Here is a 15,664-nt window from a genome sequence, read left to right as displayed (position 1 = left end):
CAATCAACTCAGCCACCGTTGGTATCTCGTCATCTTTCCAGGACATCACTGCCAATGAGTTTGCATACGAGGATGGTGCGCTCCGTACAAACTTCCGCTACATGGGTCGTGTACACTCAGCTTCATCTGGATCTTTGGAGGACCGATGATCGTCCAGGTCACCTTAAACCACTTCAAGCACGGCTAATTCCCTTAGATGCTGAATGCCTTTCTCCATGGTCGTCCATTTTCCTAGGCGAAATACAATATCTTCTTTGAAGGGATACCTCTCTCTCACCGCGGCCAGGAGCCGCCTCCAGAGGCTGAGGGCTTGTGTTCCTTTTCCAATTGCTTTATCAGTGCCCCCTTCCCTAGAGAGGGATCCCAGTTGTTTGGCTTCCTTCCCCTCTAATTCCAAACTACTGGCCCCATTATCCCAGCATCGGAGCAGCCAGGTGATAACGTGCTCACCTGAATGACGCCCAAAATCTTTCCGTATATCCCGCAACTCACTCAAGGATAGAGATCGGGTAGTTTCCATTTCTTGTACACACGGTTCCTGTTCCTCCTCCTCTTCTCGTGATGGCCCTGGTTCCTCGTAATCTCTTTCTAAACGAGTTGACCTTCTCTTCCATGATTTCTTCTTGTGTATAGGGGCGACTGATACTGGCACAGGTTGGTCCTCTGGTTTAGCTGCAACGCTTGGCACTGGGGTTTGTGTAGCTGCAGTGCCTGTTGTGGGGGTTTGAGTGGCCGCCGTGCTCATCACCGGGGTTGGAGTAGCTGCAGTATCTGTCGTGGCAGGTTGGGTGGCCGCAGTGCTTGTCACTGGGGTTGGAGTAGCTGCAGTATCTGTCGTAGGGGGTTGGGTGGCCACAGTGCTTGTCGCTGGGGTTGGAGTAGCTGTAGTATCTGTCGTAGGGGGTTGGGTGGCCACAGTGCTTGTCGCTGGGGTTGGAGTAGCTGCAGTATCTGTCGTAGGGGGTTGGGTGGCCACAGTGCTTGTCGCTGGGGTTGGAGTAGCTGCAGTATCTGTCGTGGCGGGTTTGAGTGGCCGCAGTGCTTGTCACGGGGGTTGGAGTAGCTGCAGTGTCTATCGTGGGGGTTTGAGTGGCCGCAGTGCTTGTCACGGGGGTTGGAGTAGCTCCCTTCTCTTTCCCTTGGGGGTACTGAATAGTGTTAAATAGGGCTCGATAGGCATAAGCCAGACCCCAGCACATGGCAGTGATTTGTATCTCTCTGGAATTGCCAGGGTGATAACATACTTCCTCCAAATGTTCTACTAATTTTTCAGGATTCTGCACTTGTTCAGGGGTGAAGCCCCACAACACTGGGGGTGCCCACCATCTTAGGCATTTGCCCATACTATCCCACATACCCTGCCATGCATAGCTATCGAGCCTTGGGACAGATCTCTGGATTATATTCTTAACTTGCTTACTAACCTTAGACAGATCTGATACCACCTGCCAAAGCAATATCAACAGATGTATCTTAACTACACAAGGATGTTCAAGATACTGAAAAGTTGTTGTAATGAAGGAGGAGACATTATATAAGATGGTAGCTACGGTGCCATTCTGTATTTCCTCCATAAAAAACTCCTCAGAGGAGGAGGTAAAATTGCTAATTGCCTCCATGAGGTGGTAGCTGTAGTACAGTAACGGCTTCCACGCAAGACCTAAATAACTGATAACAGTCAAGGCCAGTGTTTTAATAACAAGTCTCCTAGGCAAAATATCTCTAATCACTGCAGAGCACAGCCAACTGACAAAACCAACAGCAAGTTTTAACATGTACTTTACAATCAGCATGGTAAAGACTGGACAAACTAATACTGCGAGCAGATGAATCAATGCTGTGACCAGCAACTGTTATTATCTCAAACCCTTCGTGCCCCACGTTGGGCGCCAAAAAATAGACTGTCGTGGTTTGGCCTCAGCTGGCAACTGAAAACCACGCAGCCGCTCGCTCACCCCCCCGCCACCCCTGTGGGATGGGGAAGAGAATCGGACGAGCAAAAGAACTTGTGGGTTGAGATAAGCACAGTTTAATGATTACAATAAAATGATGATGATAAATGACTATGATAATAATGACAATAATGTTAATATAATAAAAGGGAAAAGGAAGGAAAGGGAAAACAGGAAAAAAAAACGCAGAAACACGAACGATACAACCGCTCACCACCCGCCGACCGACGCTGCCCGTCCCCGAGCCGCGATTGCCACCTCCCTCCCCCGGCCAGTCCCTCCCAGGTAGCATACTGGGCATGACGTTACATGATATGGAATATCCCTTTGGTCAGTTTGAATCAGCTCTCTTAGCTGTGCCCCCTCCCCTCCCGGCTTCTTGTGCACCCAGCAGAGCATGGGAGGCTAGACATGTCCTTGACTAGTATAAGCGCTACCCAGCAACAGCCTAAACATCTGTGTGTTATCTCAACAGGTTTTTTTTTCCATGCTAATTTCAAAGCACAGCACTATACCAGCTAGAGTGAAGAAAATTAACTCTATCCCAGCTGAAACCATGACACCCCTCCAAACCAAATCCAAACCGAGAAACATTTGCGAAAACATTTCTGCATCAGAGGTAGCATGGTTGTGTGGATTGCAATCCAGGAAATCGTGATTCCAGTTTGCTCTTGACTTAGAGCAAATAACTAGCATGCTCTTTGCTCAGAAACCCTGGCCTAGAGCTACTGCTTCGAAGAGCTTAACTTCAACTGTCTATACACTGTGATGCATGAAACTCTTCTTCCTCATGTTTTACAACAGTTCATGGTATTTACAGCATTTCTAGAAGCACACCTGAGAGAACTGAAGTAATCGAGTGTGCTAAAAATCAGACTGATTTCACAAATTCACAGATTCATCCCATCCAACCCCCCTGCTTGAGCAGGCACACCCAGAACAGGGGCACAGGAACACGTTGGTTGCTGACTGGGGCTAAACCACAGCACCTGATAACCTTGTCCTCAAATTATTTTTGGTTTACTGTGCACTCAGAGAATTGCAAGCGTTTGTTATCACAAATTTATGCACACTTTGATTAACCTCCCTTTCAGAGAGAGGGAAGAGAAACCTTTTAAATCCCACTCAACAGAACTGGGCTGCCAGCATGAATTCCTCTCCATAGCAAAAAGGCCAAATATTGCTTTAATGTTTTTTTTTTTTATATGGATAGATAAATTTTGGGTTTTATTTATGTATATATAAATGATATTTTATATAATTATAACAGTTATTTATATCAACCATAAACATATAAATAAGGCAGAATCATTAAGTACTCGTCATTTTATAGACATATTTCTAATGCACGCATTAAGTGCAAATTTTCTCCAAGTACAAGGGCTTCTCCTATGGGCAATTCGCTGCTATTCCATGCAAATGGGCTCTGCTGCACTTCAAACACAACATAAGACCTAACTTAAAAATGTGAAGTTCAGTTACTGAAATAAGCGGTAATAAAAGTTGGCAACACTTTATCATTCTCCTCCTATTGCAATGTTGGTCTGTTCCAATCATGAGCCACAAGATTCACAATTTCAGGCAACTGCAAAAATCCACACTGTGCCTCAGTTCCCTCCTCTTGTTTATGCAGATGATACCAAAACACATACTCATGGGCATCCATATTTTCTATGCCTCAGATGATCCTATCACAAATGAGAGTACTCAAATTTTCCTTTTTGCCACCAGTCTTTGCTTCTTTGATTCCAGTATTTTTAAATAGCGCTAATCAGGGTACTGATATTAACTAATGCTTTTGAAGCCATATTCTCAGAACTTCATCCCAACATAGAGGGGAAAGGGGGAAGAAGAAATTCAGACTGCCATTGACAGAAGCGACCTTTAATGTTGCTAAGACAGATCAAGGCATCCAATAACTGACTTTTCCAGAACAGCTAAGTGATATAAAATTCTAACTAGTTTAACACACTGCTCCTGTTGACTTGTTGTGACTCAACTCAAACTAAAAATGAACCTGTTTCCTAAGCAAGGCATGAGAACATGAGGAACTGGCTCCTGGGAAAATCCCCCTTTAAAATTATCTGCCTAGCATAAAAAAAAAGCAGAGAAGAGCAAAGGGAAAACTCATTTTTTTCAGGACTTAGTTGCCTAAAACACAAGGCCATTTTCATCTTTCTGTTCCCTCACTTCATTGATCATACACAGCTCAGTTTCCACAGCAAATATCACAACAAGACATATCCCTCGCTGGAGGGATTCAGAGCTACTTCTTGCTACCACTCAAGGGGTCAAATCCAGAATGGTTATGTTCAGTCCAGTATTCAGGAAACAAGGGTCAACTTTACCACAGCAAAACTCATCATCTCTCTATTTAACAAGGCAACAACTGAGCATTTACAATGGAACAGGATGAGGTAGGGGGTGAATTCACTGCCTGAACCACAACTGGACTGACAGCAGACATGCTGGACCCAGCTCTGCAAGGATGCACTTCTCTTCCCGGTCCCAGTTTTCATTATTCCCTCCGTCCCATCACTGAATTACATCTCGACAGCTAAACCTCAGCATCTTCCCCAGCCTCTTCATGCACTTCCTTCTATCCAAATAAATGCCCGCTTGCTCCTTTCCCCAGCCTGCTGCACGTACATGCCAGATAAAGATCCCAGTCTCCTGTTTCTTGTCCCAGACAAAACTAAGAAGGAATAGCTAGCACAGCAAAGTCATCACAGATCTACTGCTTCCCTGCTAGGCCTAAGTTTCACTCCAAACTTGTGAAGCACTGGTACCTGCAGCAGTTCCAACCAGCTTCTCTACCAGAGCCTTCAGGAAAGCATTTAAAGCAACTAAATAAAACTCCAAATATAAGTACAGCTGGAAAACTCAGTGCTACAGTTTGGGAGTGCGCTGGCTGCCACCCATGTTTATAAGAAGACTTGCTCACGCTCCTCAAACCCCACCACCTCTCCCTGATGCACACATGCAACAGGCATGTTGGTTTTTATTCCACCCCAGCCTGTCCCTATTTTTGTAATGCAGTGAGATAACTTCCTCCTCTACACTACCTTCCTCTACCAAGGAAGAGAAAGTCCCTGAGTGTTAATTCTCTTGCTTGAAACCTGGTCCACCAGCAACTGGCTGAAGCAACTGCAGGGATGGAACAAGCTCACAAACTTCAAGGGGTGCCGCATCCCAAGCCTCACTGGCATGATGCTCTGTGGAACATGCTTCATGAAAACTCTACATTCAGACAATTTTGCTGCCAGCTTTTCAACAAGTTTCTGCTCAATGTATGCAAACAGCAAGTTTCAGGACCTTGTAACTTGGCCAGATTTAGTAAACTGCAAATGGCACATCTTTGTCCACGGTTTCACTCCCCTAAGCCCCCCTTCCCACATCTCAAGAGCCTGTTCCAAGGCATGAAGGCTCTAAAATGCCTCAATAAAACAGATGTAAGAATTCAGCATCGGTTAAGTAACATTTTTCCCTAACCTCATTCTCAAAAACAGAAGAGCTGTTTTTAATTAAAGCAGTGCCAAAACAAAACAAAATTAAAAATGATCAGCCTAAGGAAGATACTCAGCATGAAAAGATTCATCACAAACAACTGAAGTTTGAAAAAAAAAAATATGAGTAATTGAAAAACCAGATTTCACTACAGCAAGAGCTATATAAGCTTATCTACAGGTATCAATAGCAGCTCCAGCCATGTGAACATTATTAAAATGGTACTTTTAATGATAAAGCATCGAGAAAAACGTCAGTCCTGAAGAATGAAGTCCTATCCCTAGAACAAGCATACCACAGGCAAAGCAGGGCAAAATTTTTCATTATCTTGACTAGCAGAAAATGCTGAAATAATCCAGTCTCCCTGCTCACTCTTCAGAGCAGGACATAAATTACTGACCGTGCTGATGAGTTGTTTTATGTTAGCACCTGCCCTTTGGCTTTGGTCTCTGAACTGAAATCAGCTCCAGAGGCATCAGATAGTAACAAGTTACTGTCACCGGACACCACGGTTGGATTCAAACCAACAAAATGGAGCTGCAACACGATATCCTATTTGAAGTCCTTCTTATGCATCTAATACCTGTTAAGTTGCTTGTCTTTTGGGTAGATAGCCAGGGTGGAGGGAATTATGTTGGGAAAGGTTTTGGTGTATCAAATTCGCTGACTACAAAAATACAACACTACGGGGGAAGAAAAAGGCTGACTAGGTACTACTAACTCTGCCTGAATATACACACTTTTTTATAAAGAGATTTCTTTCTTCCAACAAAAATTGATAGTTAACATTGAAATTATATAGAAACATGTGCTAACACTCATCAACTTGACTATTAAAGACTAAAATTGCATATCATGTATTAAGAAAGTTTTGGATCCAAATACTGATTTGCCAGTTATTAACCTACCTTATGGCATGAATTACATAAAGATTTGCATTTATCCCAATATGAGAAGTTACATTTAGAGGCCTTTTATTTTGTCTCTAGCATGCACATTCAGTTCCAAAATGTTTCATCTTCAGTACCCAAAAATGTTTTACCACAGGGCAAGGGATTCCTTTAGGCTTTTCCAGTTCATAAGGATTTTGCAATAGTGCCAAGCTATAAAGAGTAAAGCATTTGCTCTCTGGGAATGCAATTAGGGAATACTGAGAACTACCCATGACTGCCTTCTCTGCTATCATCTACAATAGGTCTATGCTCATGCTTGAGAAAGATAAATTAATATAACTTTAATATAACCTACAATGCAATTCTCATTCTGTACAAGACCAACCTAGGTGTTAAAAAAGCCATTTTGAGCAGCAGAACTTCCCTCGAGGGTGACGCCCGGCACCACTGCCTCCAGGGCTACTACACGCACTTTTCAAAAGTGCTCCAGATTTTCATGGAGCTCTCTCTTCTGCAGAAACTATTTGACAAGCCCCACCTAACCAACAAAGCCCTACATTGTATACAAGCTTTATAGGCCTTCAGCATCAGCAGCTACCACTTGTGCAGAGTAATCCTTAGGCTATCTGGTTTTGAGTAGATAATTCAAATATAATAATATTTTTCATAAAAACATTTCCGCTATCCCCAATGTTCACTCCATATTTGCCCAACCGTTACTCAGCGAACTTTATGCAAAATCACAAATGCTGGCAAGCTGTTTGGTATGTACGCTGTCTTGCAAGCTGCAGCATGGAGAGGTGACAGCAGGACCCTGTGACTGACCCCTACCCTGGGCTGGCACCAGCGAGGCTGGCCTGCAGCTCCAGGCTGTCTCGGAGCCTGGGCATGATGGCATTCCAACTGCCTGGACACCCAGCCAAACTCCCCTTCCCGTTCTTCTTCTTGGCCACTCTCTTACTTCCCATAATCACCCTTATTGAGGTTGGTTGAAGATACCATCACTTTTAACACAGAATTTCAGGCTTCGTGAACTTGTATACTAAAATATTTAATGGTATTTGTATCTATCAAAATTAAAGTTGATCTGATAGTGTTTCACATTCATTACCTTATTACGGGGGTTCCTCAGGAATATTGACAGAAGGGAAATATGGATATTGATTGCCTATGTCCTAAACTCCACTTAGGAAAACAAAGAATTACAATTAGCAAGTCGAGACAAAGAGAGACACATATATGCTGTATATACATCTTACAAAATAATCTGAAATTGTTAGTTAAGTGGGAATCTTACACAAGTTACCACATGCAAACAGCATGTTTTATTAACCTTGAAGCAAGGCCAAGCAGTTAAATCATGAAGATAAAGATCAGGACACTGGAATTTTATTCTTGTAATATCAAGTCATTGTATAATTTTCATCAAGCTGCAAGCATGTTATTTCCTCTATTTCCCCTGTCTGTAAAAATTAGAATTTTCTACTTAACAAGGGCATTTACCTCTCAATGCCCTTGGCCTGAATGTGTGCTGTTTGGTCTCAGCAAGGTATTTGAGCACAAGAACTATTTCACTGGCTTTACCAAATTTACGCTCATAATTACAGATTATATACTCATTGGGTATATATCTGTAGACATATATACATACAACTATAGAAATACACAGCTATAATATATAAATCTATAAAAAGATGGATCATTGTTGACAGATATTCGAAGAATGCCAATTGCTAAGAGAAGCAGTTCCATAAATATAAGCTATTGAAGCTCAATTCAGAAGTCAGCAGTGAGGTACATGGATAAATCTGAAGCCAAAATTAAAATTATGCAAGCCAAAATATTTTTTTCTAGCAATATTTTTATGTATTTATATTATATTTATATTATCTAGGCATTTTGATACCTACAAGGTATATATAGTTGTATATATACACACTAAATATATATTTATATAGTATACTATGTCATATATATTTATATTAAAGATTTATTTATTATTATATTTTTTATATATAGTCACTATATTTTATTTATATTCTATCTTTTTCTATTATATAAATGCATACACACAAAAAAAAAACTAGAGGGTATCAAACAACCATCAACTGCTGTGGTGCCTAAAAACTTCTCCCATTCTTGGCGGAATCCATTTGACCCAGATTTTCCTTCCAGAGTAAGCCCTGCTAAGTTCTCCCACAATTCTACTTCCCCTCTCTTTCAGACAAGGAAAATCCTTGCTCAAAGTCATGATCTGATTTTCTTTATAAAAACCAAAACCCTCACCAACCTCTCACATAGGTATTTCCACAAGCATTCATAACTGAAGTCCATTAACTATAAAACATTCAGAGGATTCTTCCAGTTTTATCAAAGTGGAATTAATTTTGCTAGTTAGCGAGTTCAGCATTGACACAGCATTTACCCAAAAGATTAAGAAACAGGTAAGAACAGGCTCAATTTATGAATTGTAATGCTTGTAGATGGCCGTCAGACAACTTAAAGTCACCGCATTAGGGGCTCAGAGAGGATGTATACCAGATATTAGAGGCCCCGAACAGAACAAAAAAGCACCGTGACTCAACTGCAGAGGAAAGAGACTATTAAGTGTAAAAAGATTGTGTCTTTTCCAAATCAGAAAAGAAAAAGGTACATAAGCTTTGGGAAGTTCAGTGCTAAAGCATATCGAGGCAAGCCAAAAATAACTTAGGAACAGCTTGCTAAAGGTATAAAAATTAACAGTAAAAGCTTTTTCGAACAATCTGAAGTAGACAGCTCTTCAGAGAGGCCAAAAAGCAATGGAGGCATTAAGGGAGCACTCTGAGAAGGTCAGGCTCTAGCAGATGAGCTAAATGACATATGTTAGGTGCGTTTTCCAACACACTCTGGATATACCATCATCAGATCTGATCTAAGGCCAGTGGAAGGAGCAACTGCTGTGGTGTCTCTGCTCAGCCTCTTTTGGCAACAGCTCATCTTCAGTCAGATGAAGGCTCAACAGGAGGCTGCCTTTGGAGAAATAGTCTTTAAGTGAAAAGTCAGGAGAAGATTTAGGAAGAAATGTATAGAGAAATGTTAAGCAAATGGGAAGGGTCAGTGCAGCTTTTGTAATAGGTATGACTTACCTATGGAAAAGCCTGATTTGAATCTTCTCCAGCACCATTTCTACAGCTGGCTAGAACTGCTACAATAGCATGCCAGCCAGATTCAGAACTAAATAATTTCATTTTTTAAGGCATGTGGCATTTTCAGATCATCCCACAAGACTCAACATCCACATCAAGTGTTGACTCTCAGCATTTATCTGTATCTGGACTACAGAGCTTCAGCTGTATAACTAAAGTGATGCACATCTTTACTTTTTACTGTTTATATTAAGTTCACATCTAGGAATCCCTGCTGTAGATATAATTATAGCTAATCCAAGCTTCTCTTGCCCGAGTTTATGCATTTAAGAAAAGCAAGAGCAGCTATAGAAACACCTGGCTCCAGAATAAGGAATGCCCTGACGCACTTATTGCAGTAAAAGCCTCAGTTCTAACTCAAATACCTAAAATCAGTATGAAGTTGTGTAAACTTACCTTACGTACTCAAGCAGAGCCTATGGACCTCCTTAACTAGTTTTTAATCAACATTTGGTATAAGTCCAAAACAGAAAAACAAAACAAAACACAGTACTGCTTAATTAATACCCCCTTAACCAGACACAGCATTAATTTCTTTGAGGAAGATGTGAATTAAAGGACTCCAAAATACATTCAGAACAAATTTTAAAAAGAAAATGTACAATATATCAACTATTACGTCCCAAGCTTTTATTACCTCCCACACTTCTCACACAGACATAAGAGTTTAATGATAAGACACGCACATGCATGCATGATTATAATTTATGGATAGTGGACCACATTCAATTCTAGTTAATAGCATTTGGCATTCTAGCAAATTATAAAATCCCTTCCTATTCTTGAGAAAGGATACAATGATGATTCCCATAACGGACACCACGCTTCATAAAGAATTATGTCTAGCATGACACCCACACTAACCAGACAGAACTATAATTTTTAATTTATGCAGTCATTGTTTCTTTTCAACGTCTGCCTCCTAAGGAGGATAAAGTGACAGGGAAAATGTCAGTTCTACACAAAAGGGATTAATTTGTACATAATGTGCAATAATTAAAAGTATTTCAGGTTTCCATCTTTAGCAGTTGCATTGTGCTTGTCTCAAGTATGTGCAATTAACAGGTAAGCAAACTCACTACTCCTCTTGTCTACTTAAGTGACAGAGGTTGCCTCCCTCATCTCCCAGCCACGTATGATTACATCCTTAACTGTGAAAACATACTCTTTGGGGTTTTATTTTTAAATTCCACTCCCTTTCCAAGGCAAAGGGTGCTTTAATTTATCTTAAGCTTTGACATAATCTCTCCTCTCCCCTGACAAAATTATTGGTATAGCAAATAAAACTGTTTCAGGACTTGAACTAATTTCACCATGACATGATATTTCCACAACTGACTTGTGCTGCTCCTATCAGTAGTTCATTCTATGCCCGACATAGTAGATATCATATGAATAAAGCTCTCTTCTTTCACCTTGTACACATTTAAAAACCTACCAGGCTTCAGGAGTTATTTTAGGAAGGGGTTAAAATACAGATTTTCATTGCAGATGCACTAAAAAAAATAAATACCCATCATCAAAGATTCTGGGGAAGGAGCAGGAAGCTAAGACGACACACAGACACACTTTCAGCTTCCCCATGTGTCATCTATAATGCAGAAATAATAAAGTAAAATAAAATAAAGAGTAAATGCAAAATAACGTGGCAACTTTAAAGTCTGCAGCATAGCTTTTGCATTTCTTCAGTCTTTACAGACGTGGCCAAAGCAACTCCCTTGCTATGTTGAACTGGGGCAACTGTTTATGTGAATGACCTGATGTCCGAACACTCTCACCCTGTCGTGGTTTATCTGGCAGCTCAACCCCACACAGCCGCTCGCTCACTCCCCCACCGGTAGATGGGGGAGAGAATCAGAAGGGTAACACTTGTGGGTTGGGATAAGAACAGTTTAATAATTAAAATTAAAAGAAAACAACAACAGAAATGCAATGTAAAGGAGAACAACGAGAGGCGCAAAACCCGGGGGAGGGAGACAAACCGCCGAGACGAACCGCTGAGCCTCAAACTGCCCCCCCTTAATACACTGGTCATGGTGTCACATGGTATGGAATGAACCTGCCATTGGCCAGTCGGGGTCAGCCGCCCCCACCATGGCCCTGCCCCTCCCAGCTCTCCCTGCCACCTGGCAGAGCGCAGGAACCTGGAAAGGTAGCCGACCCCCACAGTGAGGAGAATTAACCCCTTCTCAGCCAAAACCAGCATACACCCTAAAATGTGGTACAGGAGAATCTGGCAGGAGTATGAGGGGAAAACAATTAATGTGTAATTTAATAATAAATGCAGCTTTGGATTAAATTAATCCATCGGCAGACCTGAAAACCAAATTCCGACAGAGCAATAATAAAAAAAAAATTATTTACTTTGCTTTATTAAGTTTCCTCACCCTGACCCAAAATGCAGCTCAGTTTCTCCTGTCCATTCACTTTCCAACCCCTCCAAGGGACCTGCCAGTAATCAGACACTGGGTGTAAACCTGTTCATAATATGGTATCAGCACATCGGAAACCAAACAGACCATACTTTTTCCTGAACTACTGAGCCATTTTCATCAGAAAATACATGGCAGCAGAACACATCCTGAGTGGTACACTGCAGATATTTTCAAAATTTTGAAGAATAACTACCTTATAGAGTTACAAGTCACAGGTGTTACTTTAATGTCCCATATTAGTGCAAAAAATCCCACCCTTTTGGTCACATATTAACCCTACATACTCTGAGTCTACCACCCAGAAGGATGGCCATCAAAAAGTTTAAGATCTGTTAATACTTTCTGAGAAGGGCTGTGGTCTACTGGAAGATGCTGAACCTGAAGACTTTAATTCCCAGATTTTGGTCCATTTCCTAGATGGCATGGTCAAGCCTCTTTATCATTTGCAATATATTAAAAAAATAATGTGGACATAATGGTATTTACAATCTTTTTAAAGCATTTTCACATTTACTGCTAAAGTAAATATTGTGTAGGAGATGAACACTCTTGTTGACACTGAATTGTAAGGTGAAGAGGTATAGATTTCTTACCATCCCCTAGTTGAAATCTATAGGACATCGAGAAAAACTCAAGTATAGCAGTCTTTGTTGGTTTGATTTTTTAAATAAAATTGAAATTAAATTTCATAATTATAAATATTGTATTTATCTCAATTTCAATTTCTGTAATTCTCTAGAGCTAAGAAGAGTTTGGAAAGCATGAAAAGCCTCCTTTTCACCCATATAAAATTCTTTTCCTAGCCCTAGCAATCTCAAGATATCAAGTTTTAAAACTTCTGTTGTTATAATACATCAGCTTGATTCTTGGTTTCCTTTAACAAGCAATTTTGCCTGAAGAATTAAAGAAGAAAAATAATTTTTGAGCCAATAGGTTTTCTGTTTTTTTTTTTTTATAATGGGTTATTTGAAGCTACTCAGGTTTTGGAATATCAGGATAAATGTCAGGGAGATAAATCACCAACACACCTCGTGAAGCTTGCTGCAGCACTCTCAGTAAACAAGCTGGAATGTATGGTTATAATTACAATTTGTATGACCACAGAAATCAGAAGCTCTAGTCACGAGCCACAGCCTTGCTATGCTCTATGCTATGTGTTATACATACTCAACAATGGTCCCTACCCTAAGCATCTTACAATCTACACATAGGGCAAGAGACAAGATGGATTAGCAGAGGCTGGAGAATAGGCCATATTAGTCAGCACAGATGCAGAGCTCCCAGCACACCACGAGCCTAGACAGTATCAGGTAGATGTCACAGAAAAGAGGCTTTACAGAAGACTTAAAAAAATATAAACTTTGAGAATGTTTAGTATAAAATATTTTGGCACTGTCATAAGGGTGAAGTGGTGGCAGCCAAGGGTCCCCAGCAGCGTCTGCCTCTCAAAAGGAAAAAAAAAACACTACCATTTGCTCCCTGCAAATGTGTTAAGTCTCACCAGAATCAGCAGAAGACTTCCAAGAACTATCAAGCCCAGGACCTTACAGTATAAATTGCTCTTCTGGGAAAGGATGCTTTGCTATCATTACCATCAGCGTATATGAAAAGATCAGGGGTCCCAGAGCAAAAGTCTATGCTACCTGTCCAGCTAGTTCTAAATCACTGGGGGTTTACTATCAAAAATACATTGGTGAAGCTTAGAAGAAAGATCAAGACTTTCTTAAATAATTATACTATGACTCTTCTAGTTTCCAGATCCTTGTGACTGAAAGCCCCAGGAGTTTGGTGGACCTGGGGCCAAGGCATGCTACCAGAAATGCTACTGCCATATAACTGTTTTATATTCTTGCATTATTCAAACCCACAAAAATAAATTAGATTTCAAGAAAAACAAAAACCACAACACAGTGTGTGTCAAAGGAAGTGTGTAAGAGCTTGACAATGAATACATCTCTGGCCCGCAGAGATTTATGCCAGAGGCAATGTTTTTCTGTGCTACTGTGATTAAGACAGAAGATGAGTTTTATCTTGTGTAAAAAGGCAATGAAGACTCTCAAAGGGGACATTCAGGCACTGCTCTGACAGCGGTTCAACCTAACTTCAAACCAGCTCCTATGGTCCTCACAGCACCAAAGCACATATTTCAGTCAGGACGAAGCTGCTCTAGAACCCAGCTTGCCAGGCAGCTTTTGCAGACTGAGCCTGCCACAGCTCCACCACTATTAATACTCGACTACTTAGTCTCAAAGACTGTGAGCTTGAACTGCAGCCACACGTTTTCCTTCAGTTCAGACACATCTTTAGAGAAACTAAGAGAAAGGTTAAAGGTCTGGACACTATCTAAATTTTCACATTCAGGCAGGTCAAAAATGCCATGATTACAGTGACAAGAGGATGATGCTGTTACAGACTGTAAGCCAGAAGAAAGATGAACAGATAGAAATGGGAAAAAAGTCTCAGATGTACATTTTCATTATGGTGAGCATGAACAGGCAATGAAACTTTGACTAAGCACCAGGGAGATAGACAAGGTTGTAGTTATGTAGCAGATCATGCACCAGATCTGTGACACATCATGAAAAGGTTCTGGAAGGTAGAAACAACCAGCCTGAAATATTTGTAAGGAGAAAAAAATCTTGGTGGAAATGTAAGCAATAACAGACACATCAAAGTAGCTTTTTTGTGTCTCTCTATTTTGAGAAGTTTTAATCTAGATATTACAAATCAGATACATAATAATCTTTTTCACCTTCAATTTTAACATAAAATGTTAAATATTAATAAATAGTTTTCTTGTAAAGTCAAAGATAGCCATGCAAATGCTCCTATTAATCAGAATGTAGCAAAAAATAAGTTATAGTATATAAGTCATGGACGTACAACACAGGCCATCAGCTGCCTGCAAGTACACTAATGTTGAATGACATAATGCAGAGTAAAGTATACCCTTACATGATAGAAAGTCATTAATGGTCAGGAATGTTTGTCTAGTTCCAACCAAAGAGTACAGACATGAGAAAATGAGTATTATTGATCACTATATACTGAATTCTGCAACTTATATTAATGCTACACCAGTACATTTGTGGGCCAGGTGAGTTATGAGGATTGCTTAGGTGATTAATGAAGATTAATCCAGCTACTGCCTTTTCATTAGTTTCTTACAGGTACAACATTGTACCCATTATATCTATAATTATCTAAACAGCACAAACTAAGTCACTTAGATCTTAGTGTTGCAGTAACTCCTAAGGACTGCAAGAGGCATTAAAGTGTTTTGGGTTGGTTTTTTTTTCAATACCAAAGTATAAACTGGATCAACTATTTCAAATGAAACCATTTAAACTGACTTATTTTTCCATAGTCTTGAGTAGTACTAACATTTTCCTTAGCATATCATCTGTTTGGCAGTTCCTCACTGTAACATGAGTTTTATTTTGCAAGAAATAAAATGACTAAAAGACTTTGCTTGTCCACAAAAAGTTCTCTCAACTTGGTTAACTGTGGACCATGAATTGGCAAATGCTAATACTCCTCAAAAAAAATGAGGGGAATTAAAACCAACAAAAAAATAATTTTTGAAGATAAGTTGGTTCAATGTACCTTGTGAACCAAGAAAAATTAACTTCTGATTTCTAATATATGAAGTCTAATCTCTACCACCATGCATATTGATACCATTTATGCCT

At 40.3% G+C, this 15,664-nt stretch overlaps 1 protein-coding gene across 1 annotated transcript in view; it reads right to left on the bottom strand.

Moving 5' to 3' along the window:
- Positions 1 to 15,664, bottom strand: part of DYM (dymeclin) — a 152,094-nt gene that overhangs the window by 76,865 nt on the left and 59,565 nt on the right. The gene's annotated exons all lie outside the window — the stretch shown is intronic.

The sequence above is a fragment of the Phalacrocorax carbo genome, chromosome Z (genome assembly GCF_963921805.1).
Source record: "Phalacrocorax carbo chromosome Z, bPhaCar2.1, whole genome shotgun sequence".
NCBI classification, from domain to species: Eukaryota; Metazoa; Chordata; class Aves; order Suliformes; family Phalacrocoracidae; genus Phalacrocorax; species Phalacrocorax carbo.
This window is presented reverse-complemented; position numbering and strand designations above follow the sequence as displayed.